The sequence below is a fragment of the Gadus morhua genome, chromosome 22, assembly GCF_902167405.1.
Source record: "Gadus morhua chromosome 22, gadMor3.0, whole genome shotgun sequence".
Classification (NCBI taxonomy): Eukaryota; Metazoa; Chordata; class Actinopteri; order Gadiformes; family Gadidae; genus Gadus; species Gadus morhua.
This window is the reverse complement of record NC_044069.1, coordinates 17,509,100-17,533,259: the sequence shown is the minus strand read 5'-3', so window position 1 is coordinate 17,533,259 and position 24,160 is coordinate 17,509,100. Positions and strand designations below refer to the sequence as shown.

Sequence of the window (24,160 nt, the reverse complement as noted above, 5' to 3'; positions counted from 1 at the left end):
CGCTCAGTTGATCATAGAGTGTTGTCTCTAACTTGAAAGTCAGGGAAACACGGCGATGTTGTTTGTGTTTAGTTTACTCTATGCTTTTTTGACAGAAAAACATCATCGAAGTTTCAGTTTAAAGAAAGTCAAATGGAAAGGGGGTATAGCTCAGTGGCAGAGCATTTGACTGCAGATCAAGAGGTCCCCAGTTCAACTCTGGGTGCCCCCTAAATGATGTATACAAAAATGTAATTGTCGACTGATTTTAATGTAATATCTCGCTCAGTTGATCATAGAGTCTTGTCTCTAACTTGAATGTCAGGGAAACACGGTGATGTTGTTTGTGTTAACTTTACTCCATGCTGCTTTGACAGAAAAACATCATCGAATTTTCAGTTTAAAGCAACACAATTGGAAAGGGGGTATAGCTCAGTGGCAGAGCATTTGACTGCAGATCAAGAGGTCCCCAGTTCAACTCTGGGTGTCCCCTAACTGATGTATACAATAATGTATTTGTCGACTAATTATAATGTAATATCTCGCTCAGTTGATCAAAGAGTCTTGTCTCTAACTTGAAAGTCAGGGAAACACGGCGATGTTCTTTGTGTTAAGTTTACTCTATGCTGTTTTGACAGAAAAACATCATCGAATTTTCAGTTTAAAGAAAATCAATTGTAAAATAGTCAAATGGTATAGCTCAGTGGCAGAGCATTTGACTGCAGATCAAGAGGTCCCGAGTTCAACTCTGGGTGCCCCCTGTCTGATGTTTACAAAAATGAATTTGTCAACTGCATTTAATGTAATATCTCGCTCAGTTGATCATAGAGTGTTGTCTCCAACTTGAAAGTCAGGGAAACATGGTGATGTTGTTTGTGTTACGTTTACTCTATGCTGTTTTGACAGAAAAACATCATAGAATTTTCAGTTTAAAGCAACTAAATTGGAAAGGGGGTATAGCTCAGTGGCAGAGCATTTGACTGCAGATCAAGAGGTCCGCAGTTCAACTCTGGGTGTCACCTAACTGATGTATACAAAAATGTAATTGTCGCCTGATTTTACTGTAATATCTCGCTCAGTTGATCATAGAGTGTTGTCTCTAACTTGAAAGTCAGGGAAACACGGCGATGTTGTTTGTGTTTAGTTTACTCTATGCTTTTTTGACAGAAAAACATCATCGAATTTTCAGTTTAAAGAAAATCAAATGGAAAGGGGTTATAGCTCAGTGGCAGAGCATTTGACTGCAGATCAAGAGATCCCCAGTTCAACTCTGGGTGCCCCCTAACTGTTGTATAGAAAAATTGTATTTTTCGACTAAATTTAATGTAATATCTCGCTCAGTTGATCATAGATTGTTTTCTCTAACTTGAAAGTCAGTGAAACACGGCGATGTTGTTTGTCTTGATTTTACTCAATGCTGTTTTGACAGAAAAAAATCATCGAATTTTCAGTTTAAAGCAACACAATTGGAAAGGGGGTATAGCTCAGTGGCAGAGCATTTGACTGCAGATCAAGAGGTCCGCAGTTCAACTCTGGGTGTCCCCTAACTGATGTATACAATGATGTATTTGACGACTAATTATAATGTAATATCTCGCTCAGTTGATCAAAGAGTCTTGTCTCTAACTTGAAAGTCAGGGAAACACGGCGATGTTGTTTGTGTTAAGTTTACTCTATGCTGTTTTGACAGAAAAACATCATCGAATTTTCAGTTTAAAGCAACTCAATTGGAAAGGGGGTATAGCTCAGTGGCAGAGCATTTGACTGCAGATCAAGAGGTCCCCAGTTCAACTCTGGATGCCCCCTAACTGATGTATACAAAAATGTAATTGTCGACTGATTTTACTGTAATATCTCGCTCAGTTGATCATAGAGTGTTGTCTCTAACTTGAAAGTCAGGGAAACACGGCGATGTTGTTTGTGTTTAGTTTACTCTATGCTTTTTTGACAGAAAAACATCATCGAATTTTCAGTTTAAAGAAAATCAAATGGAAAGGGGGTATAGCTCAGTGGCAGAGCATTTGACTGCAGATCAAGAGGTCCCCAGTTCAACTCTGGGTGCCCCCTAACTGTTGTATAGAAAAATTTATTTGTCGACTGATTTTAATGTAATATCTCGCTCAGTTGATCATAGAGTGTTGTCTCTAACTTGAAAGTCAGGGAAACACGGCGATGTTGTTTGTGTTTAGTTTACTCTATGCTTTTTTGACAGAAAAACATCATCGAAGTTTCAGTTTAAAGAAAGTCAAATGGAAAGGGGGTATAGCTCAGTGGCAGAGCATTTGACTGCAGATCAAGAGGTCCCCAGTTCAACTCTGGGTGCCCCCTAAATGATGTATACAAAAATCTAATTGTCGACTGATTTTAATGTAATATCTCGCTCAGTTGATCATAGAGTCTTGTCTCTAACTTGAATGTCAGGGAAACACGGTGATGTTGTTTGTGTTAACTGTACTCCATGCTGCTTTGACAGAAAAACATCATCGAATTTTCAGTTTATAGCAACACAATTGGAAAGGGGGTATAGCTCAGTGGCAGAGCATTTGACTGCAGATCAAGAGGTCCCCAGTTCAACTCTGGGTGTCCCCTAACTGATGTATACAATAATGTATTTGTCGACTAATTATAATGTAATATCTCGCTCAGTTGATCAAAGAGTCTTGTCTCTAACTTGAAAGTCAGGGAAACACGGCGATGTTCTTTGTGTTAAGTTTACTCTATGCTGTTTTGACAGAAAAACATCATCGAATTTTCAGTTTAAAGAAAATCAATTGTAAAATAGTCAAATGGTATAGCACAGTGGCAGAGCATTTGACTGCAGATCAAGAGGTCCCGAGTTCAACTCTGGGTGCCCCCTGTCTGATGTTTACAAAAATGAATTTGTCAACTGCATTTAATGTAATATCTCGCTCAGTTGATCATAGAGTGTTGTCTCTAACTTGAAAGTCAGGGAAACATGGTGATGTTGTTTGTGTTACGTTTACTCTATGCTGTTTTGACAGAAAAACATCATCGAATTTTCAGTTTAAAGCAACTAAATTGGAAAGGGGGTATAGCTCAGTGGCAGAGCATTTGACTGCAGATCAAGAGGTCCGCAGTTCAACTCTGGGTGTCACCTAACTGATGTATACAATAATGTATTTGTCGACTAATTATAATGTAATATCTCGCTCAGTTGATCATAGAGTGTTGTCTTTAACTTGAAAGTCAGGGAAACACGGCGATGTTGTTTGTGTTAAGTTTACTCTATGCTGTTTTGAAAGAAATACATTGTCAAATTTTCAGTTCAAAGAAACTCAATTGGAAAGGGGGTATAGCTCAGTGGCAGAGCCTTTGACTGCAGATCAAGAGGTACCCAGTTCAACTCTGGGTGCCCCCTAACTGATGTATACAAAAATGTATTTGTCGACTAAATTTAATGTAATATCTAGCTCAGTTGATCATAGAGTGTTGTCTCTGATTTGAAAGTCAGGGTAACACGGCGATGTTGTTTGTGTTAAATTTACTCTATGCTGTTTTGACCGAAAAACATCATCGAATTTTCAGTTTAAAGGAAATCAAATGGAAAGGGGGTATAGCTCAGTGGCAGAGCATTTGACTGCAGATCAAGAGGTCCCCAGTTCAACTCTGGGTGCCCCCTAACTGTTGTATAGAAAAATGTATTTGTCGACTGATTTTAATGTAATACCTCGCTCAGTTGATCATAGATTGTTTTCTCTAACTTGAAAGTCAGTGAAACACGGCGATGTTGTTTGTCTTGATTTTACTCAATGCTGTTTTGAAAGAAATACATTGTCAAATTTTCAGTTCAAAGAAACTCAATTGGAAAGGGGGTATAGCTCAGTGGCAGAGCCTTTGACTGCAGATCAAGAGGTCCCCAGTTCAACTCTGGGTGCCCCGTAACTGATGTATACAAAAATGTATTTGTCGACTGAATTTAATGTAATATCTAGCTCAGTTGATCATAGAGTGTTGTCTCTGATTTGAAAGTCAGGGTAACACGGCGATGTTGTTTGTGTTAAATTTACTCTATGCTGTTTTGACCGAAAAACATCATCGAATTTTCAGTTTAAAGCAACTCAATTGGAAAGGGGGTATAGTTCAGTGGCAGAGCTTTTGAATGCAGTTCAAGAGGTCCCCAGTTCAACTCTGGCCGCCCCCTAACTGATGTATACAAAGAAGTATTCGTCGGCTGCATTTATTGTAATATCTCGCTCAGTTGATCATAGAGTGTTGTCTCTAACTTGAAAGTCAGGGAAACACGGTGATGTTGTTTGTGTTACGTTTACTCTATGCTGTTTTGACAGAAAAACATCATCGAATTTTCAGTTCAAAGAAACTTAACTGGAAAGGGGGTATAGATCAGTGGCAGAGCATTTGACTGCAGATCAAGAGGTCCCCAGTTCAACTCTGGGTGCCCCCTATCTGGTGTATACAAAAATGTATTTGTCGACTGATTTTAATGTAATATCTCGCTCAGTTGATCATAGAGTGTTGTCTCTAACTTGAAAGTCAGGGAAACACGGGGATGTTGTTTGTGCTAAGTTTACTCTATGCTGTTTTGACAGAAAAACATCATCGAATTTTCAGACCCCCCCCTTCAGACCCTGTGTCCTTTACAATGGACGTCACATGACGGGGGCTTTTTTTTTTACTTTTTGCTCGTTTTACACCACTTGAAACCTTAAGTCCATACAAGTGGACGTTTAACAACCAATCAAACGGCAGTATAGCTTTGCTTGTTGACGTATGAAAAAAATCCACCACATGGAAAAGAGGCATGGCAGGGCTTCACCCCACACGTCGAAGTAAGGACCATTTTCAACAGTTATATTCATATTTATAGATATTTTATAGAATATTTCATAGTTTTGATACAATATTGAAAGATGGAATGTATAAATAGAAGTGTAATATCGTATGTTTCAGTGTTAGTTTTTACACAGGATTTTATCAAATATCGCTGTCCATTAGAATGGACATTGGGTCAGAAACCATGTTATTGAACTCAATTTACCAGTATTGATGAATGACCTTATTACTATAAAAACAGTACATCAGAATAAGAGAATGAGTTGATAATCAGTTGAAAATATTCCATATGCAGAATATACAGCCCTTGAAGTCCTTGAACTGATCGACAATGGAAATATCTCTGATATTGACATTTTTGGAAGCGATGAGGAAGATGGAGATGCTAATAGATTTCCAAGAGTGGGTGAGTGTAGAAAGTCAGTGAATATCATATAAAAAAATAGTCATGTTTTAGTATAAACATCGCATAATATCACATATAAGATTTTAAATAAATAAATAAATAAATAAATATATACAGACAGATATATTTGCTAATGATTTCAGGGGAAGACAGGGATGAGGCAGAGGTACCATTGGTAGGGGAAGAAGTTGAGATTGAGGCAGTGGAAGGTCAGGATGAGGAAGACGGAGAGAATTATGAGCTTGAGGAGGCAGATAGAAACCTGTTACTTGAGGATGGCCCTTTTGCAAACATCACAAAGAAGAGTGATATTGAGTGGCGTCGCACCCCCTTTACCCCAGTAAACACGACATGGGAAAGTCCTGCTCCTGCTCCTGAACCCCCTGAGCCACTAACACCATATGGCTACTTCAAGCAGTATGTTCCCAGTGAGATGTTCCAGCTGATGACAACAATGACTAACATCTATGCAGAACAAAATGCAGTCAGGGGGTATAAACATGCATCAATTTCTGAGATTGAAGCCCTTGTTGGTCTACATTTGGCAACTGGTGCATTGGGTTTGCCAAGAGTGCGAATGTACTGGTCTTCCAGTATCAATATCGGCCTTTTCCGGGATACTCTGTCTCGAAACCGATTTTTCCAGCTTCGCTCCAACCTGCATGTGGTGAACAACAATGAGAGGCCTTCTGAAAACACTGATGTGTTCTACAAGGTCAGACCACTCTATGATTCCATAAGGAAACGCTGTCTAGAGCTGCAAATGGAAGAAGAACTCGCAATTGATGAGCAGATTGTGCCTTTCAGGGGGAAACTTTCTGTGCTTCAGTATATCAAAGGGAAGCCAGAACCATGGGGAGTCAAGATATATTTCCTCTGCGGCAAAAGTGGCCTTGCTTATGACTTCCTCATCTATCAAGGTGCCACAACAGAGCTCTCTGAGCAGAGCAAGAAGGTTTTAGGACATGGAGCAGGTGTGGTTGCCCACCTGTGCCAGAGAATCCAGAATCCTAACCACAAGCTCTTTTTTGACAACTTCTTCACTACCTACAATGTCCTTGAAGTGCTGGCTGAAAAGAAAATCCATGCGGCTGGCACAGCTAGGGTTGTCCGCTTTGCAAAGCCTCCACTGAAGAGTGACAAGGAAATGTCAAAAAAAGAGCGAGGGAACCATGATGTAGTGAGGAGTAGGGATGGAAAGGTGGTTCTAGTGAAGTGGTTTGATAACCGCTCTGTTGTGCTGGCCTCCAACTTTGTTGGTGTAGGAGATGAAGATGAAGTTGCTAGGTGGCAGAAGAAAGATGGGCAGTTTGTTACGGTCAAGCGTCCAGAGGTGGTGAAGAAATACAATAAGGCCATGGGAGGGGTGGACAAGCTTGATCAACTCATCAGCCTTTACAGGATTGCCATCCGGTCCCGCAAATGGTCACTGCGCATGATTACTCATGCCTTTGATGTTGCTGTAGTGAATAGCTGGCTTGAGTATCGCAGAGACAAAGAACGTCAGGGCACTCAGCCACCGCTAGTCATGGATCTCCTTGACTTCAAATTGAATGTGGCAGAAGCTCTTGTGCGTTTGGGGAAGCCCCACGCATTGAGAAAACGAGGGAGGCCGAGCAGTTCCAACACACCCAGTCCATGTATGAGTCCACCTCACCATGATGAGCCCCCAAAAAAGAGGGGAGCCATGGAAAAACGGCCCCTTCAAGAGGTGCAGACCGACATGCTGGACCACATGCCAAATTATGATGCAAAAAAAGAAGCAACAAGGTGCAAATTGCCAGGCTGTTCAGGAAAAACGCATGTCTACTGTGACAAGTGTCAGGTACACTTCTGTTTTGTGTCACAGAGAAAGCAACTCAATTGGAAAGGGGGTATAGCTCAGTGGCAGAGCCTTTGACTGCAGATCAAGAGGTCCCCAGTTCAACTTAGGGTGCCCCCTAACTGATGTATAAAAAAATGTATTTGTCGACTGAAATTAATGTCATATCTCGCTCAGTTGATCATAGAGTGTTGTCTCTGATTTGAAAGTCAGGGTAACACGGCGATGTTGTTTGTGTTAAATTTACTCTATGCTGTTTTGACAGAAAAACATCATCGAATTTTCAGTTTAAAGAAAATCAAATGGAAAGGGGGTATAGCTCAGTGGCAGAGCATTTGACTGCAGATCAAGAGGTCCCCATTTCAACTCTGGGTGCCCCCTAACTGATGTACACAAATATGTATTTGTCGACTCATTTTAATGTAATATCTCGCTCAGTTGATCAAAGAGTGTTGTCTCTAACTTGAAAGTCAGGGAAACACGGTGGTGTTCTTTGTGTTAAGTTTACTCTATGCTGTTTTGACAGAAAAACATCATCGAATTTTCAGTTTAAAGAATGTCAAATGGAAAGGGGGTATAGCTCAGTGGCAGAGCATTTGACTGCAGATCAAGAGGTCCCCAGTTCAACTCTGGGTGCCCCCTAACTGATGTATACCAAAATGTATTTGTCGAATAATTATAATGTAATATCTCGCTCAGTTGATCATAGAGTCTTGTCTCTAACTTGAAAGTCAGGGAAACACGGCGATGTTGTTCATGTTAAGTTTAGTCTATGCTGTTTTGACAGAAAAACATCATCGAATTTTCAGTTAAAAGAAACTGAACTGGAAAGGGGGTATAGCTCAGTGGCAGAGCATTTGACTGCAGATCAAGAGGTCCCCAGTTCAACTCTGGGGGCCCCCTATCTGGTGTATACAAAATTGTATTTGTCGACTAATTTTAATGTAATATCTCGCTCAGTTGATCATTGAGTCTTGTCTCTGACTTGAAAATCAGGGAAACACGGCGATGTTGTTTGTGTTAAGTTTACTCTATGCTGTTTTGACAGAAAAACATCATCGAATTTTCAGTTTAAAGAAAGTCAAATGGAAAGGGGGTATAGCTCAGTGGCAGAGCATTTGACTGCAGATCAAGAGGTCCTCAGTTCAACTCTGGGTGCCCCCTAACTGTTGTATAGAAAAATGTATTTGTCGACTGATTCTAACGTAATATCTCGCTCAGTTGATCATAGAGTGTTGTCTATAACTTGAAAGTCAGGGAAACACGGTGATGTTGTTTGTGTTACGTTTACTCTATGCTGTTTTGACAGAAAAACATCATCGAATTTTCAGTTCAAAGAAACTTAACTGGAAAGGGGGTATAGATCAGTGGCAGAGCATTTGACTGCAGATCAAGAGGTCCCCAGTTCAACTCTGGGTGCCCCCTATCTGGTGTATACAAAAATGTATTTGTCGACTGATTTTAATGTAATATCTCGCTCAGTTGATCATAGAGTGTTGTCTCTAACTTGAAAGTCAGGGAAACACGGGGATGTTGTTTGTGCTAAGTTTACTCTATGCTGTTTTGACAGAAAAACATCATCTAATTTTCAGTTTAAAGCAACTCAATTTGAAAGGGGGTATAACTCAGTGGCAGAGCATTTGACTGCAGATCAAGAGGTCCCCAGTTCAACTCTGGGTGCCCCCTAACTGATGAATACAGAATTGTATTTGTCGACTGATTTTAATGTAATATCTCGCTCAGTTGATCATAGAGTGTTGTCTTTAACTTGAAAGTCAGGGAAACACGGCGATGTTGTTTGTGTTAAGTTTACTCTATGCTGTTTTGAAAGAAATACATCGTCAAATTTTCAGTTTAAAAAAACTCAATTGGAAAGGGGGTATAGCTCAGTGGCAGAGCCTTTGACTGCAGATCAAGAGGTCCCCAGTTCAACTCTGGGTGCCCCCTAACTGATGTATAAAAAAATGTATTTGTCGACTGAATTTAATGTCATATCTCGCTCAGTTGATCATAGAGTGTTGTCTCTGATTTGAAAGTCAGGGTAACACGGCGATGTTGTTTGTGTTAAATTTACTCTATGCTGTTTTGACAGAAAAACATCATCGAATTTTCAGTTTAAAGAAAATCAAATGGAAAGGGGGTATAGCTCAGTGGCAGAGCATTTGACTGCAGATCAAGAGGTCCCCATTTCAACTCTGGGTGCCCCCTAACTGATGTGGACAAATATGTATTTGTCGACTCATTTTAATGTAATATCTCGCTCAGTTGATCAAAGAGTGTTGTCTCTAACTTGAAAGTCAGGGAAACACGGTGGTGTTCTTTGTGTTAAGTTTACTCTATGCTGTTTTGACAGAAAAACATCATCGAATTTTCAGTTTAAAGAATGTCAAATGGAAAGGGGGTATAGCTCAGTGGCAGAGCATTTGACTGCAGATCAAGAGGTCCCCAGTTCAACTCTGGGTGCCCCTTAACTGATGTATACCAAAATGTATTTGTCGAATAATTATAATGTAATATCTCGCTCAGTTGATCATAGAGTCTTGTCTCTAACTTGAAAGTCAGGGAAACACGGCGATGTTGTTCATGTTAAGTTTAGTCTATGCTGTTTTGACAGAAAAACATCATCGAATTTTCAGTTAAAAGAAACTGAACTGGAAAGGGGGTATAGCTCAGTGGCAGAGCATTTGACTGCAGATCAAGAGGTCCCCAGTTCAACTCTGGGGGCCCCCTATCTGGTGTATACAAAATTGTATTTGTCGACTAATTTTAATGTAATATCTCGCTCAGTTGATCATTGAGTCTTGTCTCTGACTTGAAAATCAGGGAAACACGGCGATGTTGTTTGTGTTAAGTTTACTCTATGCTGTTTTGACAGAAAAACATCATCGAATTTTCAGTTTAAAGAAAGTCAAATGGAAAGGGGGTATAGCTCAGTGGCAGAGCATTTGACTGCAGATCAAGAGGTCCTCAGTTCAACTCTGGGTGCCCCCTAACTGTTGTATAGAAAAATGTATTTGTCGACTGATTCTAACGTAATATCTCGCTCAGTTGATCATAGAGTGTTGTCTATAACTTGAAAGTCAGGGAAACACGGTGATGTTGTTTGTGTTACGTTTACTCTATGCTGTTTTGACAGAAAAACATCATCGAATTTTCAGTTCAAAGAAACTTAACTGGAAAGGGGGTATAGATCAGTGGCAGAGCATTTGACTGCAGATCAAGAGGTCCCCAGTTCAACTCTGGGTGCCCCCTATCTGGTGTATACAAAAATGTATTTGTCGACTGATTTTAATGTAATATCTCGCTCAGTTGATCATAGAGTGTTGTCTCTAACTTGAAAGTCAGGGAAACACGGGGATGTTGTTTGTGCTAAGTTTACTCTATGCTGTTTTGACAGAAAAACATCATCTAATTTTCAGTTTAAAGCAACTCAATTGGAACGGGGGTATAACTCAGTGGCAGAGCATTTGACTGCAGATCAAGAGGTCCCCAGTTCAACTCTGGGTGCCCCCTAACTGATGAATACAGAATTGTATTTGTCGACTGATTTTAATGTAATATCTCGCTCAGTTGATCATAGAGTGTTGTCTTTAACTTGAAAGTCAGGGAAACACGGCGATGTTGTTTGTGTTAAGTTTACTCTATGCTGTTTTGAAAGAAATACATCGTCAAATTTTCAGTTTAAAAAAACGCAATTGGAAAGGGGGTATAGCTCAGTGGCAGAGCCTTTGACTGCAGATCAAGAGGTCCCCAGTTCAACTCTGGGTGCCCCCTAACTGATGTATAAAAAAATGTATTTGTCGACTGAATTTAATGTCATATCTCGCTCAGTTGATCATAGTGTGTTGTCTCTGATTTGAAAGTCAGGGTAACACGGCGATGTTGTTTGTGTTAAATTTACTCTATGCTGTTTTGACCGAAAAACATCATCGAATTTTCAGTTTAAAGAAAATCAAATGGAAAGGGGGTATAGCTCAGTGGCAGAGCATTTGACTGCAGATCAAGAGGTCCCCAGTTCAACTCTGGGTGCCCCCTCACTGTTGTATAGAAAAATGTATTTGTCGACTGATTTTAATGTAATATCTCGCTCATTTGATCATAGATTGTTTTCTCTAACTTGAAAGTCAGTGAAACACGGCGATGTTGTTTGTCTTGATTTTACTCAATGCTGTTTTGACAGAAAAACATCATCGAATTTTCAGTTTAAAGCAACTCAATTGGAAAGGGGGTATAGCTCAGTGGCAGAGCATTTGACTGCAGATCAAGAGGTCCCCAGTTCAACTCTGGGTGCCCCCTAACTGATGTACACAACTATGTATTTGTCGACTCATTTTAATGTAATATCTCGCTCAGTTGATCAAAGAGTGTTGTCTCTAACTTGAAAGTCAGGGAAACACGGTGGTGTTCTTTGTGTTAAGTTTACTCTATGCTGTTTTGACAGAAAAACATCATCGAATTTTCAGTTTAAAGAATGTCAAATGGAAAGGGGGTATAGCTCAGTGGCAGAGCATTTGACTGCAGATCAAGAGGTCCCCAGTTCAACTCTGGGTGCCCCCTAACTGATGTATACCAAAATGTATTTGTCGACTGATTCTAACGTAATATCTCGCTCAGTTGATCATAGATTGTCTTCTCTAACTTGAAAGTCAGTGAAATACGGCGATGTTGTTTGTCTTAAGTTTACTCTATGCTGTTTTGAAAGAAATACATCGTCAAATTTTCAGTTTAAAAAAACTCAATTGGAAAGGGGGTATAGCTCAGTGGCAGAGCCTTTGACTGCAGATCAAGAGGTCCCCAGTTCAATTCTGGGTGCCCCCTAACTGATGTATAAAAAAATGTATTTGTCGACTGAATTTAATGTCATATCTCGCTCAGTTGATCATAGTGTGTTGTCTCTGATTTGAAAGTCAGGGTAACACGGCGATGTTGTTTGTGTTAAATTTACTCTATGCTGTTTTGACCGAAAAACATCAACGAATTTTCAGTTTAAAGAAAATCAAATGGAAAGGGGGTATAGCTCAGTGGCAGAGCATTTGACTGCAGATCAAGAGGTCCCCAGTTCAACTCTGGGTGCCCCTTACTGTTGTATAGAAAAATGTATTTGTCGACTGATTTTAATGTAATATCTCGCTCAGTTGATCATAGATTGTTTTCTCTAACTTGAAAGTCAGTGAAACACGGCGATGTTGTTTGTCTTGATTTTACTCAATGCTGTTTTGACAGAAAAACATCATCGAATTTTCAGTTTAAAGCAACTCAATTGGAAAGGGGGTATATCTCAGTGGCAGAGCATTTGACTGAAGATCAAGAGGTCCCCAGTTCAACTCTGGGTGCCCCCTAACTGATGTACACAAATATGTATTTGTCGACTCATTTTAATGTAATATCTCGCTCAGTTGATCAAAGAGTGTTGTCTCTAACTTGAAAGTCAGGGAAACACGGTGGTGTTCTTTGTGTTAAGTTTACTCTATGCTGTTTTGACAGCTGATGTATACCAAAATGTATTTGTCGACTGATTCTAACGTAATATCTCGCTCAGTTGATCATAGATTGTCTTCTCTAACTTGAAAGTCAGTGAAATACGGCGATGTTGTTTGTCTTAAGTTTACTCTATGCTGTTTTGAAAGAAATACATCGTCAAATTTTCAGTTTAAAAAAACTCAATTGGAAAGGGGGTATAGCTCAGTGGCAGAGCCTTTGACTGCAGATCAAGAGGTCCCCAGTTCAACTCTGGGTGCCCCCTAACTGATGTATAAAAAAATGTATTTGTCGACTGAATTTAATGTCATATCTCGCTCAGTTGATCATAGTGTGTTGTCTCTGATTTGAAAGTCAGGGTAACACGGTGGTGTTCTTTGTGTTAAGTTTACTCTATGCTGTTTTGACAGAAAAACATCATCGAATTTTCAGTTTAAAGAATGTCAAATGGAAAGGGGGTATAGCTCAGTGGCAGAGCATTTGACTGCAGATCAAGAGGTCCCCAGTTCAACTCTGGGTGCCCCCTAAGTGATGTATACCAAAATGTATTTGTCGAATAATTATAATGTAATATCTCGCTCAGTTGATCATAGAGTCTTGTCTCTAACTTGAAAGTCAGGGAAACACGGCGATGTTGTTCATGTTAAGTTTAGTCTATGCTGTTTTGACAGAAAAACATCATCGAATTTTCAGTTAAAAGTAACTGAACTGGAAAGGGGGTATAGCTCAGTGGCAGAGCATTTGACTGCAGATCAAGAGGTCCCCAGTTCAACTCTGGGGGCCCCCTATCTGGTGTATACAAAATTGTATTTGTCGACTAATTTTAATGTAATATCTCGCTCAGTTGATCATTGAGTCTTGTCTCTGACTTGAAAGTCAGGGAAACACGGCGATGTTGTTTGTGTTAAGTTTACTCTATGCTGTTTTGACAGAAAAACATCATCGAATATTCAGTTTAAAGAAAATCAAATGGAAAGGGGGTATAGCTCAGTGGCAGAGCATTTGACTGCAGATCAAGAGGTCCCCAGTTCAACTCTGGGTGCCCCCTCACTGTTGTATAGAAAAATGTATTTGTCGACTGATTTTAATGTAATATCTCACTCAGTTGATCATAGATTGTTTTCTCTAACTTGAAAGTCAGTGAAACACGGCGATGTTGTTTGTCTTGATTTTACTCAATGCTGTTTTGACAGAAAAACATCATCGAATTTTCAGTTTAAAGCGACTCAATTGGAAAGGGGGTATAGCTCAGTGGCAGAGCATTTGACTGCAGATCAAGAGGTCCCCAGTTCAACTCTGGGTGCCCCCTAACTGATGTACACAAATATGTATTTGTCGACTCATTTTAATGTAATATCTCGCTCAGTTGATCAAAGAGTGTTGTCTCTAACTTGAAAGTCAGGGAAACACGGTGGTGTTCTTTGTGTTAAGTTTACTCTATGCTGTTTTGACAGAAAAACATCATCGAATTTTCAGTTTAAAGAATGTCAAATGGAAAGGGGGTATAGCTCAGTGGCAGAGCATTTGACTGCAGATCAAGAGGTCCCCAGTTCAACTCTGGGTGCCCCCTAACTGATGTATACCAAAATGTATTTATCGAATAATTATAATGTAATATCTCGCTCAGTTGATCATAGAGTCTTGTCTCTAACTTGAAAGTCAGGGAAACACGGCGATGTTGTTCATGTTAAGTTTAGTCTATGCTGTTTTGACAGAAAAACATCATCGAATTTTCAGTTAAAAGTAACTGAACTGGAAAGGGGGTATAGCTCAGTGGCAGAGCATTTGACTGCAGATCAAGAGGTCCTCAGTTCAACTCTGGGTGCCCCCTAACTGTTGTATAGAAAAATGTATTTGTCGACTGATTCTAACGTAATATCTCGCTCAGTTGATCATAGATTGTCTTCTCTAACTTGAAAGTCAGTGAAATACGGCGATGTTGTTTGTCTTGATTTTACTCAATGGTGTTTTGACAGAAAAACATCATCGAATTTTCAGTTTAAAGCAACTCAATTGGAAAGGGGGTATAGCTCAGTGGCAGAGCATTTGACTGCAGATCAAGAGGTCCCCAGTTCAACTCTGGGTGCCCCCTAACTGATGTATACAAATATGTATTTGTCGACTCATTTTAATGTAATATCTCGCTCAGTTGATCAAAGAGTGTTGTCTCTAACTTGAAAGTCAGGGAAACACGGCGATGTTGTTTGTCTCAAGTTTACTCAATGCTGTTTTGACAGAAAAACATCATTGAATTTTCAGTTTATGGCAACTCAATTATAATGGGGGTATAGCTCAGTGGCAGAGCATTTGACTGCAGATCAAGAGGTCCCCAGTTCAACTCTGGGTGCCCCCTAACTGATGTATACAAATATGTATTTGTCGACTCATTTTAATGTAATATCTCACTCAGTTGATCATAGAGTGTTGTCTCTAACTTGAAAGTCAGGGAAACACGGCGATGTTGTTTGTGTTTAGTTTACTCTATGCTTTTTTGACAGAAAAACATCATCGAATTTTCAGTTTAAAGAAACTGAAATGGAAAGGGGGTATAGCTCAGTGGCAGAGCATTTGACTGCAGATCAAGAGGTCCCCAGTTCAACTCTGGGTGCCCCCTATCTGGTGTATACAAAATTGTATTTGACGACTAAATTTAATGTAATATCTCGCTCAGTTGATCATAGAGTCTTGTCTCTAACTTGAAAGTCAGTGAAACACGGTGATGTTGTTTGTGTTAACTTTACTCCATGCTGCTTTGACAGAAAAACATCATCGAATTTTCAGTTTAAAGAAAATCAAATGGAAAATGGTCAAATGGTATAGCTCAGTGGCAGAGCATTTGACTGCAGATCAAGAGGTCCCCAGTTCAACTCTGGGTGCCCCCTATCTGATGTTTCCAAAAACCAATTTGTCAACTGCATTTAATGTAATATCTCGCTCAGTTGATCATAGATTGTTGTCTCTAACTTGAAAGTCAGGGAAACACGGTGATATTGTTTGTGTTACGTTTACTCTATGCTGTTTTGACAGAAAAACATCATCGAATTTTCAGTTTAAAGCAACTCAATTGGAAAGGGGGTATAGCTCAGTGGCAGAGCATTTGACTGCAGATCAAGAGGTCCCCAGTTCAACTCTGGGTGCCCCCTAACTGATGAATACAAAAATGTAATTGTCGACTGATTTTACTGTAATATCTCGCTCAGTTGATCATAGAGTGTTGTCTCTAACTTGAAAGTCAGGGAAACACGGCGATGTTGTTTGTGTTTAGTTTACTCTATGCTTTTTTGACAGAAAAACATCATCGAATATTCAGTTTAAAGAAAATCAAATGGTAAGGGGGTATAGCTCAGTGGCAGAGCATTTGACTGCAGATCAAGAGGTCCCCAGTTCAACTCTGGGTGCCCCCTAACTGTTGTATAGAAAAATTTATTTGTCGACTGATTTTAATGTAATATCTCGCTCAGTTGATCATAGATTGTTTTCTCTAACTTGAAAGTCAGTGAAACACGGCGATGTTGTTTGTCTTGATTTTACTCAATGCTGTTTTGACAGAAAAACATCATCAAATTTTCAGTTTAAAGCAAATAGATTGGAAAGGGGGTTTAGCTCAGTGGTAGAGCATTTGACTGCAGATCAAGAGGTCCCCAGTTCAACTCTGGGTGCCCCCTAACTGATGTACACAAATATGTATTTGTCGACTAATTTTAATGTAATATCTCGCTCAGTTGATCAAAGAGTGTTGTCTCTAACTTGAAAGTCAGGGAAACACGGCGGTGTTCTTTGTGTTAAGTTTACTCTATGCTGTTTTGACAGAAAAACATTATCGAATTTTCAGTTTAAAGAAACTGAAATGGAAAGGGGGTATAGCTCAGTGGCAGAGCATTTGACTGCAGATCAAGAGGTCCCCAGTTCAACTCTGGGGGCCCCATATCTGGTGTATACAAAATTGTATTTGTCGACTAATTTTAATGTAATATCTCGCTCAGTTGATCATTGAGTCTTGTCTCTGACTTGAAAGTCAGGGAAACACGGCGATGTTGTTTGTGTTAAGTTTACTCTATGCTGTTTTGACAGAAAAACATCATCGAATTTTCAGTTTAAAGACAGTGAAATGGAAAGGGGGTATAGCTCAGTGGCAGAGCAATTGACTGCAGATCAAGAGGTCCCCACTTCAACTCTGGGTGCTCCCTAACTGTTGTATAGAAAAATGTATTTGTCGACTGATTCTAACGTAATATCTCGCTCAGTTGATCATAGATTGTCTTCTCTAACTTGAAAGTCAGTGAAACACGGCGATGTTGTTTGTCTTGATTTTACTCAATGGTGTTTTGACAGAAAAACATCATCGAATTTTCAGTTTAAAGCTACTCAATTGGAAAGGGGGTATAGCTCAGTGGCAGAGCATTTGACCGCAGATCAAGAGGTCTGCTGTTCAACTCTGGGTGCCACCTATCTGGTGTATACAAAAATGTATTTGTCGAATGTTTTTAATGTAATATCTCGCTCAGTTGATCAAAGAGTGTTGTCTCTAACTTGAAAGTCAGGGAAACACGGCGGTGTTCTTTGTGTTAAGTTTACTCTATGCTGTTTTGACAGAAAAACATCATCGAATTTTCAGTTTAAAGCAACTCAATTGGAAAGGGGGTATAGCTCAGTGGCAGAGCATTTGACTGCAGTTTAAGAGGTCCCCAGTTCAACTCTGGGTGCCCCCTAACTGATGTACACAAAAATGTATTTGTCGACTAATTATAATGTAACATCTCGCTCAATTGATCATAGAGTGTCGTCTCTAACTTGAAAGTCAGGGAAACACGGTGATTTTGTTTGTGTTACGTTTACTCTATGCTGTTTTGACAGAAAAACATCATCGAATTTTCAGTTTAAAGCTACTCAATTGGAAAGGGGGTATAACTCAGTGGCAGAGCATTTGACTGCAGATCAACAGGTCCTCAGTTCAACTCTGGGTGCCCCCTGACTGAAGTATACAAAAATGTAATTGTCGACTGACTTTAATGTAATATCTCGCTCAGTTGATCATAGAGTGTTGTCTCTAACTTGAAAGTCAGGGAAACACGGCGATGTTGTTTGTGTTTAGTTTACCCTATGCTGTTTTGACCGAAAAACATCATCGAATTTTCAGTTTAAAGAAACTGAAATGGAAAGGGGGTATAGCTCAGTGGCAGAGCATTTGACCGCAGATCAAGAGGTCCGCTGTTCAACTCTGGATGCCACCTATCTGGTGTATAGAAAAATGTATTTGTCGACTGATTTCAATGTAATATCTCGCTCAGTTGATCATAGAGTGTTGTCTCTAACTTGAAAGTCAGGGAAACACGGCGATGTTGTTTGTCTTAAGTTTACTCCATGCTGTTTTGACAGAAAAACATCATCAAATTTTTAGTTTAAAGCAACCCCATTGGATAGGGGGTATGGCTCGGTGGCAGAGCATTTGACTGCAGATCAAGAGGTCCCCAGTTCAACTCTGGGTGCCCCCTAACTGATGAATACAAAAATGTATTTGTCGAATAATTATAATGTAATATCTCGCTCAGTTGATGAAAGAGTCTTGTCTCTAACTTCAAAGTCAGGGAAACACGGTGATGTTGTTTGTGTTACGTTTACTCTATGCTGTTTTGACAGAAAAACATCATCGAATTTTCAGTTTAAAGCAACTCAATTGGAAAGGGGGTATAACTCAGTGGCAGAGCATTTGACTGCAGATCAAGAGGTCCTCAGTTCAACTCTGGGTGCCCCCTGACTGAAGTATACAAAAATGTAATTGTCGACTGATTTTAATGTAATATCTCGCTCAGTTGATCATAGAGTGTTGTCTCTAACTTGAAAGTCAGGGAAACACGGTGATGTTGTTTGTGTTACGTTTACTCTATGCTGTTTTGACAGAAAAACATCATCGAATTTTCAGTTTAAAGCAACTCAATTGGAAAGGGGGTATAACTCAGTGGCAGAGCATTTGACTGCAGATCAGGAGGTCCTCAGTTCAACTCTGGGTGCCCCCTGACTGAAGTATACAAAAATGTAATTGTCGACTGATTTTAATGTAATATCTCGCTCAGTTGATCATAGAGTGTTGTCTCTAACTTGAAAGTCAGGGAAACACGGCGATGTTGTTTGTGTTTAGTTAACTCCATGCTGTTTTGACCGAAAAACATCATCGAATTTTCAGTTTAAAGCAACTCAATTGGAAAGGGGGTATAGCTCAGTGGCAGAGCATTTGACTGCAGATCAAGAGGTCGCTAGTTCCACTCTGGGTGGCCCATATATGGTGTGTACAAAAATGTATTTGTCGACTAATTTTAATGTAATATCTCGCTCAGTTGATCATAGAGTGTTGTCTCTAACTTGAAAGTCAGGGAAACACGGCGATGTTGTTTGTCTTAAGTTTACTCCATGCTGTTTTGACAGAAAAACATCATCAAATTTTTAGTTTAAAGCAACCCCATTGGATAGGGGGTATGGCTCGGTGGCAGAGCATTTGACTGCAGATCAAGAGGTCCCCAGTTGAACGCTGGGTGCCCCCTAACTGTTGTATACAAAAATGTATCTGTCGACTGATTATAATGTAATATTTCGCTCAGTTGATCATAGAGTGTTGTCTCTAACTTGAAAGTCAGGGAAACACGGGGATGTTGTTTGTGTTAAGTTTACTCTATGCTGTTTTGACAGAAAAACATCATCGAATTTTCAGTTTAATGCAACTCAATTGGATAGGGGGTATAACTCAGTGGCGGAGCATTTGACTGCAGAGCAAGAGGTCCCCAGTTCAACTCTGGGTGCCCCCTAACTGATGTATACAGAATTGTATTTGTCGACCGATTTTAATGTAATATCTCGCTCAGTTGATCATAGAGTGTTGTCTTTAACTTGAAAGTCAGGGAAACACGGCGATGTTGTTTGTGTTAAGTTTACTCTATGCTGTTTTGAAAGAAATACATCGTCAAATTTTCAGTTTAAAGAAACTCAATTGGAAAGGGGGTATAGCTCAGTGGCAGAGCATTTGACTGCAGATCAAGAGGTCCCCAGTTCAACTCTGGGTGCCCCCAAACTGTTGTATAGAAAAATGTATTTGTCGAATGAATTTAATGTAATATCTCGCTCAGTTGATCATAGAGTGTTGTCTCTGATTTGAAAGTCAGGGTAACACGGCGCTGTTGTTTGTGTTAAATTTACTCTATGCTGTTTTGACCGAAAAACATCATCGAATTTTCAGTTTAAAGAAAATCAAAAGGAAAGTGGGTATAGCTCAGTGGCAGAGCATTTGACTGCAGATCAAGAGGTCCCCAGTTCAACTCTGGGTGCCCCCAAACTGTTGTATAGAAAAATGTATTTGTCGACTGATTTTAATGTAATATCTCGCTCAGTTGATCATAGATTGTTTTCTCCAACTTGAAAGTCAGTGAAACACGGCGATGTTGTTTGTCTTGATTTTACTCAATGCTGTTTTGACAGAAAAACATCATCGAATTTTCAGTTTAAAGCAACTCAATTAGAAAGGGGGTATGGCTCGGTGGCAGAGCATTTGACTGCAGATCAAGAGGTCCCCAGTTGAACTCTGGGTGCCCCCTAACTGTTGTATACAAAAATGGATTTGTCGAATGATTTTAATATAATATCTCGCTCAGTTGATCATAGATTGTTGTCTCTAACTTGAAAGTCAGGGAAACACGGCGATGTTGTTTGTGTTAAGGGTGCTCCATGCTGTTTTGACAGAAAAACATAACACAAATTTTTAGTTTAAAGCAACCCCATTGGATAGGGGGTATGGCTCGGTGGCAGAGCATTTGACTGCAGATCAAGAGGTCCCCAGTTGAACGCTGGGTGCCCCCTAACTGTTGTATACAAAAATGTATCTGTCGACTGATTATAATGTAATATTTCGCTCAGTTGATCATAGAGTGTTGTCTCTAACTTGAAAGTCAGGGAAACACGGGGATGTTGTTTGTGTTAAGTTTACTCTATGCTGTTTTGACAGAAAAACATCATCGAATTTTCAGTTTAATGCAACTCAATTGGATAGGGGGTATAACTCAGTGGCGGAGCATTTGACTGCAGAGCAAGAGGTCCCCAGTTCAACTCTGGGTGCCCCCTAACTGATGTATACAGAATTGTATTTGTCGACCGATTTTAATGTAATATCTCGCTCAGTTGATCATAGAGTGTTGTCTTTAACTTGAAAGTCAGGGAAACACGGCGATGTTGTTTGTGTTAAGTTTACTCTATGCTGTTTTGAAAGAAATACATCGTCAAATTTTCAGTTTAAAGAAACTCAATTGGAAAGGGGGTATAGCTCAGTGGCAGAGCATTTGACTGCAGATCAAGAGGTCCCCAGTTCAACTCTGGGTGCCCCCAAACTGTTGTATAGAAAAATTTATTTGTCGAATGAATTTAATGTAATATCTCGCTCAGTTGATCATAGAGTGTTGTCTCTGATTTGAAAGTCAGGGTAACACGGCGCTGTTGTTTGTGTTAAATTTACTCTATGCTGTTTTGACCGAAAAACATCATCGAATTTTCAGTTTAAAGAAAATCAAAAGGAAAGTGGGTATAGCTCAGTGGCAGAGCATTTGACTGCAGATCAAGAGGTCCCCAGTTCAACTCTGGGTGCCCCCAAACTGTTGTATAGAAAAATGTATTTGTCGACTGATTTTAATGTAATATCTCGCTCAGTTGATCATAGATTGTTTTCTCCAACTTGAAAGTCAGTGAAACACGGCGATGTTGTTTGTCTTGATTTTACTCAATGCTGTTTTGACAGAAAAACATCATCGAATTTTCAGTTTAAAGCAACTCAATTAGAAAGGGGGTATGGCTCGGTGGCAGAGCATTTGACTGCAGATCAAGAGGTCCCCAGTTGAACTCTGGGTGCCCCCTAACTGTTGTATACAAAAATGGATTTGTCGAATGATTTTAATATAATATCTCGCTCAGTTGATCATAGATTGTTGTCTCTAACTTGAAAGTCAGGGAAACACGGCGATGTTGTTTGTGTTAAGGGTGCTCCATGCTGTTTTGACAGAAAAACATAATTGAATTTGCAGTTTAAAGCAACTCAATTGGAAAGGGGGTATAGCTCAGTGGCAGAGCTTTTGAATGCAGATCAAGAGGTCCCCAGTTCAACTCTGGCCGCCCCCTAACTGATGTATACAAAAAAGTATTTGTCGACTGCTTTTATTGTAATATCTCGCTCAGTTGATCATAGAGTGTTGTCTCTAACTTGAAAGTCAGGGAAACACGTTGATGTTGTTTGTGTTACGTTTACTCTATGCTGTTTTGACAGAAAAACATCATCGAATTTTCAGTTCAAAGAAACTTAACTGGAAAGGGGGTATAGCTCAGTGGCAGAGCATTTGACTGCAGATCAAGAGGTCCCCAGTTCAACTCTGGGTGCCCCCTATCTGGTGTATACAAAATTGTATTTGTCGACTGATTTTAATGTAAAATCTCGCTCAGATGATCATAGAGTGTTGTCTCTAACTTGAAAGTCAGGGAAACACGGGGATGTTGTTTGTGTTAAGTTTACTCTATGCTGTTTTGACAGAAAAACATCATCGAATTTTCAGTTTAATGCAACTCAATTGGAAAGGGGGTATAACTCAGTGGCAGAGCAATTGACTGCAGATCAAGAGGTCCCCTGTTCAACTCTGGGTGCCCCCTAACTGATGTATACAGAATTGTATTTGTCGACTGATTTTAATGTAATATCTCGCTCAGTTGATCATAGAGTGTTGTCTTTAACTTGAAAGTCAGGGAAACGCGGCGATGTTGTTTGTGTTAAGTTTACTCTATGCTGTTTTGAAAGAAATACATCGTCGAATTTTCAGTTTAAAGCAACTCAATTGGAAAGGGGGTATAGCTCAGTGGCAGAGCATTTGACCGCAGATCAAGAGGTCCGCTGTTCAACTCTGGATGCCACCTATCTGGTGTATAGAAAAATGTATTTGTCGACTGATTTCAATGTAATATCTCGCTCAGTTGATCATAGAGTGTTGTCTCTAACTTGAAAGTCAGGGAAACACGGCGATGTTGTTTGTCTTAAGTTTACTCCATGCTGTTTTGACAGAAAAACATCATCAAATTTTTAGTTTAAAGCAACCCCATTGGATAGGGGGTATGGCTCGGTGGCAGAGCATTTGACTGCAGATCAAGAGGTCCCCAGTTCAACTCTGGGTGCCCCCTAACTGATGAATACAAAAATGTATTTGTCGAATAATTATAATGTAATATCTCGCTCAGTTGATGAAAGAGTCTTGTCTCGAACTTCAAAGTCAGGGAAACACGGTGATGTTGTTTGTGTTACGTTTACTCTATGCTGTTTTGACAGAAAAACATCATCGAATTTTCAGTTTAAAGCAACTCAATTGGAAAGGGGGTATAACTCAGTGGCAGAGCATTTGACTGCAGATCAAGAGGTCCTCAGTTCAACTCTGGGTGCCCCCTGACTGAAGTATACAAAAATGTAATTGTCGACTGATTTTAATGTAATATCTCGCTCAGTTGATCATAGAGTGTTGTCTCTAACTTGAAAGTCAGGGAAACACGGTGATGTTGTTTGTGTTACGTTTACTCTATGCTGTTTTGACAGAAAAACATCATCGAATTTTCAGTTTAAAGCAACTCAATTGGAAAGGGGGTATAACTCAGTGGCAGAGCATTTGACTGCAGATCAGGAGGTCCTCAGTTCAACTCTGGGTGCCCCCTGACTGAAGTATACAAAAATGTAATTGTCGACTGATTTTAATGTAATATCTCGCTCAGTTGATCATAGAGTGTTGTCTCTAACTTGAAAGTCAGGGAAACACGGCGATGTTGTTTGTGTTTAGTTAACTCCATGCTGTTTTGACCGAAAAACATCATCGAATTTTCAGTTTAAAGCAACTCAATTGGAAAGGGGGTATAGCTCAGTGGCAGAGCATTTGACTGCAGATCAAGAGGTCGCTAGTTCCACTCTGGGTGGCCCATATCTGGTGTGTACAAAAATGTATTTGTCGACTAATTTTAATGTAATATCTCGCTCAGTTGATCATAGAGTGTTGTCTCTAACTTGAAAGTCAGGGAAACACGGCGATGTTGTTTGTCTTAAGTTTACTCCATGCTGTTTTGACAGAAAAACATCATCAAATTTTTAGTTTAAAGCAACCCCATTGGATAGGGGGTATGGCTCGGTGGCAGAGCATTTGACTGCAGATCAAGAGGTCCCCAGTTGAACGCTGGGTGCCCCCTAACTGTTGTATACAAAAATGTATCTGTCGACTGATTATAATGTAATATTTCGCTCAGTTGATCATAGAGTGTTGTCTCTAACTTGAAAGTCAGGGAAACACGGGGATGTTGTTTGTGTTAAGTTTACTCTATGCTGTTTTGACAGAAAAACATCATCGAATTTTCAGTTTAATGCAACTCAATTGGATAGGGGGTATAACTCAGTGGCGGAGCATTTGACTGCAGAGCAAGAGGTCCCCAGTTCAACTCTGGGTGCCCCCTAACTGATGTATACAGAATTGTATTTGTCGACCGATTTTAATGTAATATCTCGCTCAGTTGATCATAGAGTGTTGTCTTTAACTTGAAAGTCAGGGAAACACGGCGATGTTGTTTGTGTTAAGTTTACTCTATGCTGTTTTGAAAGAAATACATCGTCAAATTTTCAG

The 24,160-nt window shown here is 39.8% G+C and overlaps 48 non-coding genes across 48 annotated transcripts; all 48 read left to right on the top strand.

The window, feature by feature from the left end:
- Nucleotides 1-139: 139 nt before the first annotated feature.
- Nucleotides 140-211, top strand: trnac-gca (transfer RNA cysteine (anticodon GCA)). Its single transcript has one exon. It is a non-coding gene; the product is annotated as a tRNA-Cys (tRNA).
- A 189-nt stretch (nucleotides 212-400) lies between these two features.
- On the top strand, nucleotides 401-472 carry trnac-gca (transfer RNA cysteine (anticodon GCA)). Its single transcript has one exon. It is a non-coding gene; the product is annotated as a tRNA-Cys (tRNA).
- Nucleotides 473-1,190: 718 nt separating this feature from the next.
- On the top strand, nucleotides 1,191-1,262 carry trnac-gca (transfer RNA cysteine (anticodon GCA)). The gene has a single exon. It is a non-coding gene; the product is annotated as a tRNA-Cys (tRNA).
- A 451-nt stretch (nucleotides 1,263-1,713) lies between these two features.
- trnac-gca (transfer RNA cysteine (anticodon GCA)) lies at nucleotides 1,714-1,785 on the top strand. The gene has a single exon. It is a non-coding gene; the product is annotated as a tRNA-Cys (tRNA).
- A 189-nt stretch (nucleotides 1,786-1,974) lies between these two features.
- On the top strand, nucleotides 1,975-2,046 carry trnac-gca (transfer RNA cysteine (anticodon GCA)). The gene has a single exon. It is a non-coding gene; the product is annotated as a tRNA-Cys (tRNA).
- A 189-nt stretch (nucleotides 2,047-2,235) lies between these two features.
- Nucleotides 2,236-2,307, top strand: trnac-gca (transfer RNA cysteine (anticodon GCA)). The gene has a single exon. It is a non-coding gene; the product is annotated as a tRNA-Cys (tRNA).
- A 189-nt stretch (nucleotides 2,308-2,496) lies between these two features.
- trnac-gca (transfer RNA cysteine (anticodon GCA)) lies at nucleotides 2,497-2,568 on the top strand. Its single transcript has one exon. It is a non-coding gene; the product is annotated as a tRNA-Cys (tRNA).
- Nucleotides 2,569-3,286: 718 nt separating this feature from the next.
- Nucleotides 3,287-3,358, top strand: trnac-gca (transfer RNA cysteine (anticodon GCA)). Its single transcript has one exon. It is a non-coding gene; the product is annotated as a tRNA-Cys (tRNA).
- Nucleotides 3,359-3,547: 189 nt separating this feature from the next.
- Nucleotides 3,548-3,619, top strand: trnac-gca (transfer RNA cysteine (anticodon GCA)). The gene has a single exon. It is a non-coding gene; the product is annotated as a tRNA-Cys (tRNA).
- Nucleotides 3,620-4,330: 711 nt separating this feature from the next.
- Nucleotides 4,331-4,402, top strand: trnac-gca (transfer RNA cysteine (anticodon GCA)). The gene has a single exon. It is a non-coding gene; the product is annotated as a tRNA-Cys (tRNA).
- Nucleotides 4,403-7,589: 3,187 nt separating this feature from the next.
- trnac-gca (transfer RNA cysteine (anticodon GCA)) lies at nucleotides 7,590-7,661 on the top strand. The gene has a single exon. It is a non-coding gene; the product is annotated as a tRNA-Cys (tRNA).
- A 189-nt stretch (nucleotides 7,662-7,850) lies between these two features.
- On the top strand, nucleotides 7,851-7,922 carry trnac-gca (transfer RNA cysteine (anticodon GCA)). Its single transcript has one exon. It is a non-coding gene; the product is annotated as a tRNA-Cys (tRNA).
- Nucleotides 7,923-8,111: 189 nt separating this feature from the next.
- Nucleotides 8,112-8,183, top strand: trnac-gca (transfer RNA cysteine (anticodon GCA)). Its single transcript has one exon. It is a non-coding gene; the product is annotated as a tRNA-Cys (tRNA).
- A 189-nt stretch (nucleotides 8,184-8,372) lies between these two features.
- Nucleotides 8,373-8,444, top strand: trnac-gca (transfer RNA cysteine (anticodon GCA)). The gene has a single exon. It is a non-coding gene; the product is annotated as a tRNA-Cys (tRNA).
- Nucleotides 8,445-8,633: 189 nt separating this feature from the next.
- trnac-gca (transfer RNA cysteine (anticodon GCA)) lies at nucleotides 8,634-8,705 on the top strand. The gene has a single exon. It is a non-coding gene; the product is annotated as a tRNA-Cys (tRNA).
- A 189-nt stretch (nucleotides 8,706-8,894) lies between these two features.
- On the top strand, nucleotides 8,895-8,966 carry trnac-gca (transfer RNA cysteine (anticodon GCA)). The gene has a single exon. It is a non-coding gene; the product is annotated as a tRNA-Cys (tRNA).
- Nucleotides 8,967-9,416: 450 nt separating this feature from the next.
- Nucleotides 9,417-9,488, top strand: trnac-gca (transfer RNA cysteine (anticodon GCA)). The gene has a single exon. It is a non-coding gene; the product is annotated as a tRNA-Cys (tRNA).
- Nucleotides 9,489-9,677: 189 nt separating this feature from the next.
- Nucleotides 9,678-9,749, top strand: trnac-gca (transfer RNA cysteine (anticodon GCA)). The gene has a single exon. It is a non-coding gene; the product is annotated as a tRNA-Cys (tRNA).
- Nucleotides 9,750-9,938: 189 nt separating this feature from the next.
- trnac-gca (transfer RNA cysteine (anticodon GCA)) lies at nucleotides 9,939-10,010 on the top strand. Its single transcript has one exon. It is a non-coding gene; the product is annotated as a tRNA-Cys (tRNA).
- A 189-nt stretch (nucleotides 10,011-10,199) lies between these two features.
- trnac-gca (transfer RNA cysteine (anticodon GCA)) lies at nucleotides 10,200-10,271 on the top strand. The gene has a single exon. It is a non-coding gene; the product is annotated as a tRNA-Cys (tRNA).
- A 189-nt stretch (nucleotides 10,272-10,460) lies between these two features.
- On the top strand, nucleotides 10,461-10,532 carry trnac-gca (transfer RNA cysteine (anticodon GCA)). The gene has a single exon. It is a non-coding gene; the product is annotated as a tRNA-Cys (tRNA).
- A 189-nt stretch (nucleotides 10,533-10,721) lies between these two features.
- Nucleotides 10,722-10,793, top strand: trnac-gca (transfer RNA cysteine (anticodon GCA)). Its single transcript has one exon. It is a non-coding gene; the product is annotated as a tRNA-Cys (tRNA).
- A 189-nt stretch (nucleotides 10,794-10,982) lies between these two features.
- Nucleotides 10,983-11,054, top strand: trnac-gca (transfer RNA cysteine (anticodon GCA)). The gene has a single exon. It is a non-coding gene; the product is annotated as a tRNA-Cys (tRNA).
- Nucleotides 11,055-11,243: 189 nt separating this feature from the next.
- trnac-gca (transfer RNA cysteine (anticodon GCA)) lies at nucleotides 11,244-11,315 on the top strand. The gene has a single exon. It is a non-coding gene; the product is annotated as a tRNA-Cys (tRNA).
- A 189-nt stretch (nucleotides 11,316-11,504) lies between these two features.
- On the top strand, nucleotides 11,505-11,576 carry trnac-gca (transfer RNA cysteine (anticodon GCA)). The gene has a single exon. It is a non-coding gene; the product is annotated as a tRNA-Cys (tRNA).
- A 189-nt stretch (nucleotides 11,577-11,765) lies between these two features.
- Nucleotides 11,766-11,837, top strand: trnac-gca (transfer RNA cysteine (anticodon GCA)). Its single transcript has one exon. It is a non-coding gene; the product is annotated as a tRNA-Cys (tRNA).
- Nucleotides 11,838-12,026: 189 nt separating this feature from the next.
- On the top strand, nucleotides 12,027-12,098 carry trnac-gca (transfer RNA cysteine (anticodon GCA)). The gene has a single exon. It is a non-coding gene; the product is annotated as a tRNA-Cys (tRNA).
- Nucleotides 12,099-12,690: 592 nt separating this feature from the next.
- trnac-gca (transfer RNA cysteine (anticodon GCA)) lies at nucleotides 12,691-12,762 on the top strand. Its single transcript has one exon. It is a non-coding gene; the product is annotated as a tRNA-Cys (tRNA).
- Nucleotides 12,763-12,951: 189 nt separating this feature from the next.
- trnac-gca (transfer RNA cysteine (anticodon GCA)) lies at nucleotides 12,952-13,023 on the top strand. The gene has a single exon. It is a non-coding gene; the product is annotated as a tRNA-Cys (tRNA).
- Nucleotides 13,024-13,212: 189 nt separating this feature from the next.
- Nucleotides 13,213-13,284, top strand: trnac-gca (transfer RNA cysteine (anticodon GCA)). Its single transcript has one exon. It is a non-coding gene; the product is annotated as a tRNA-Cys (tRNA).
- Nucleotides 13,285-13,473: 189 nt separating this feature from the next.
- Nucleotides 13,474-13,545, top strand: trnac-gca (transfer RNA cysteine (anticodon GCA)). Its single transcript has one exon. It is a non-coding gene; the product is annotated as a tRNA-Cys (tRNA).
- A 189-nt stretch (nucleotides 13,546-13,734) lies between these two features.
- trnac-gca (transfer RNA cysteine (anticodon GCA)) lies at nucleotides 13,735-13,806 on the top strand. Its single transcript has one exon. It is a non-coding gene; the product is annotated as a tRNA-Cys (tRNA).
- A 189-nt stretch (nucleotides 13,807-13,995) lies between these two features.
- On the top strand, nucleotides 13,996-14,067 carry trnac-gca (transfer RNA cysteine (anticodon GCA)). Its single transcript has one exon. It is a non-coding gene; the product is annotated as a tRNA-Cys (tRNA).
- Nucleotides 14,068-14,256: 189 nt separating this feature from the next.
- trnac-gca (transfer RNA cysteine (anticodon GCA)) lies at nucleotides 14,257-14,328 on the top strand. The gene has a single exon. It is a non-coding gene; the product is annotated as a tRNA-Cys (tRNA).
- A 189-nt stretch (nucleotides 14,329-14,517) lies between these two features.
- On the top strand, nucleotides 14,518-14,589 carry trnac-gca (transfer RNA cysteine (anticodon GCA)). Its single transcript has one exon. It is a non-coding gene; the product is annotated as a tRNA-Cys (tRNA).
- A 189-nt stretch (nucleotides 14,590-14,778) lies between these two features.
- Nucleotides 14,779-14,850, top strand: trnac-gca (transfer RNA cysteine (anticodon GCA)). The gene has a single exon. It is a non-coding gene; the product is annotated as a tRNA-Cys (tRNA).
- A 189-nt stretch (nucleotides 14,851-15,039) lies between these two features.
- On the top strand, nucleotides 15,040-15,111 carry trnac-gca (transfer RNA cysteine (anticodon GCA)). The gene has a single exon. It is a non-coding gene; the product is annotated as a tRNA-Cys (tRNA).
- A 457-nt stretch (nucleotides 15,112-15,568) lies between these two features.
- On the top strand, nucleotides 15,569-15,640 carry trnac-gca (transfer RNA cysteine (anticodon GCA)). The gene has a single exon. It is a non-coding gene; the product is annotated as a tRNA-Cys (tRNA).
- Nucleotides 15,641-15,829: 189 nt separating this feature from the next.
- On the top strand, nucleotides 15,830-15,901 carry trnac-gca (transfer RNA cysteine (anticodon GCA)). Its single transcript has one exon. It is a non-coding gene; the product is annotated as a tRNA-Cys (tRNA).
- Nucleotides 15,902-16,090: 189 nt separating this feature from the next.
- On the top strand, nucleotides 16,091-16,162 carry trnac-gca (transfer RNA cysteine (anticodon GCA)). The gene has a single exon. It is a non-coding gene; the product is annotated as a tRNA-Cys (tRNA).
- A 972-nt stretch (nucleotides 16,163-17,134) lies between these two features.
- On the top strand, nucleotides 17,135-17,206 carry trnac-gca (transfer RNA cysteine (anticodon GCA)). Its single transcript has one exon. It is a non-coding gene; the product is annotated as a tRNA-Cys (tRNA).
- A 711-nt stretch (nucleotides 17,207-17,917) lies between these two features.
- On the top strand, nucleotides 17,918-17,989 carry trnac-gca (transfer RNA cysteine (anticodon GCA)). Its single transcript has one exon. It is a non-coding gene; the product is annotated as a tRNA-Cys (tRNA).
- A 1,494-nt stretch (nucleotides 17,990-19,483) lies between these two features.
- On the top strand, nucleotides 19,484-19,555 carry trnac-gca (transfer RNA cysteine (anticodon GCA)). The gene has a single exon. It is a non-coding gene; the product is annotated as a tRNA-Cys (tRNA).
- Nucleotides 19,556-19,744: 189 nt separating this feature from the next.
- On the top strand, nucleotides 19,745-19,816 carry trnac-gca (transfer RNA cysteine (anticodon GCA)). The gene has a single exon. It is a non-coding gene; the product is annotated as a tRNA-Cys (tRNA).
- A 973-nt stretch (nucleotides 19,817-20,789) lies between these two features.
- trnac-gca (transfer RNA cysteine (anticodon GCA)) lies at nucleotides 20,790-20,861 on the top strand. Its single transcript has one exon. It is a non-coding gene; the product is annotated as a tRNA-Cys (tRNA).
- Nucleotides 20,862-21,050: 189 nt separating this feature from the next.
- On the top strand, nucleotides 21,051-21,122 carry trnac-gca (transfer RNA cysteine (anticodon GCA)). Its single transcript has one exon. It is a non-coding gene; the product is annotated as a tRNA-Cys (tRNA).
- A 711-nt stretch (nucleotides 21,123-21,833) lies between these two features.
- Nucleotides 21,834-21,905, top strand: trnac-gca (transfer RNA cysteine (anticodon GCA)). Its single transcript has one exon. It is a non-coding gene; the product is annotated as a tRNA-Cys (tRNA).
- Nucleotides 21,906-22,616: 711 nt separating this feature from the next.
- Nucleotides 22,617-22,688, top strand: trnac-gca (transfer RNA cysteine (anticodon GCA)). The gene has a single exon. It is a non-coding gene; the product is annotated as a tRNA-Cys (tRNA).
- Nucleotides 22,689-24,160: the final 1,472 nt, after the last annotated feature.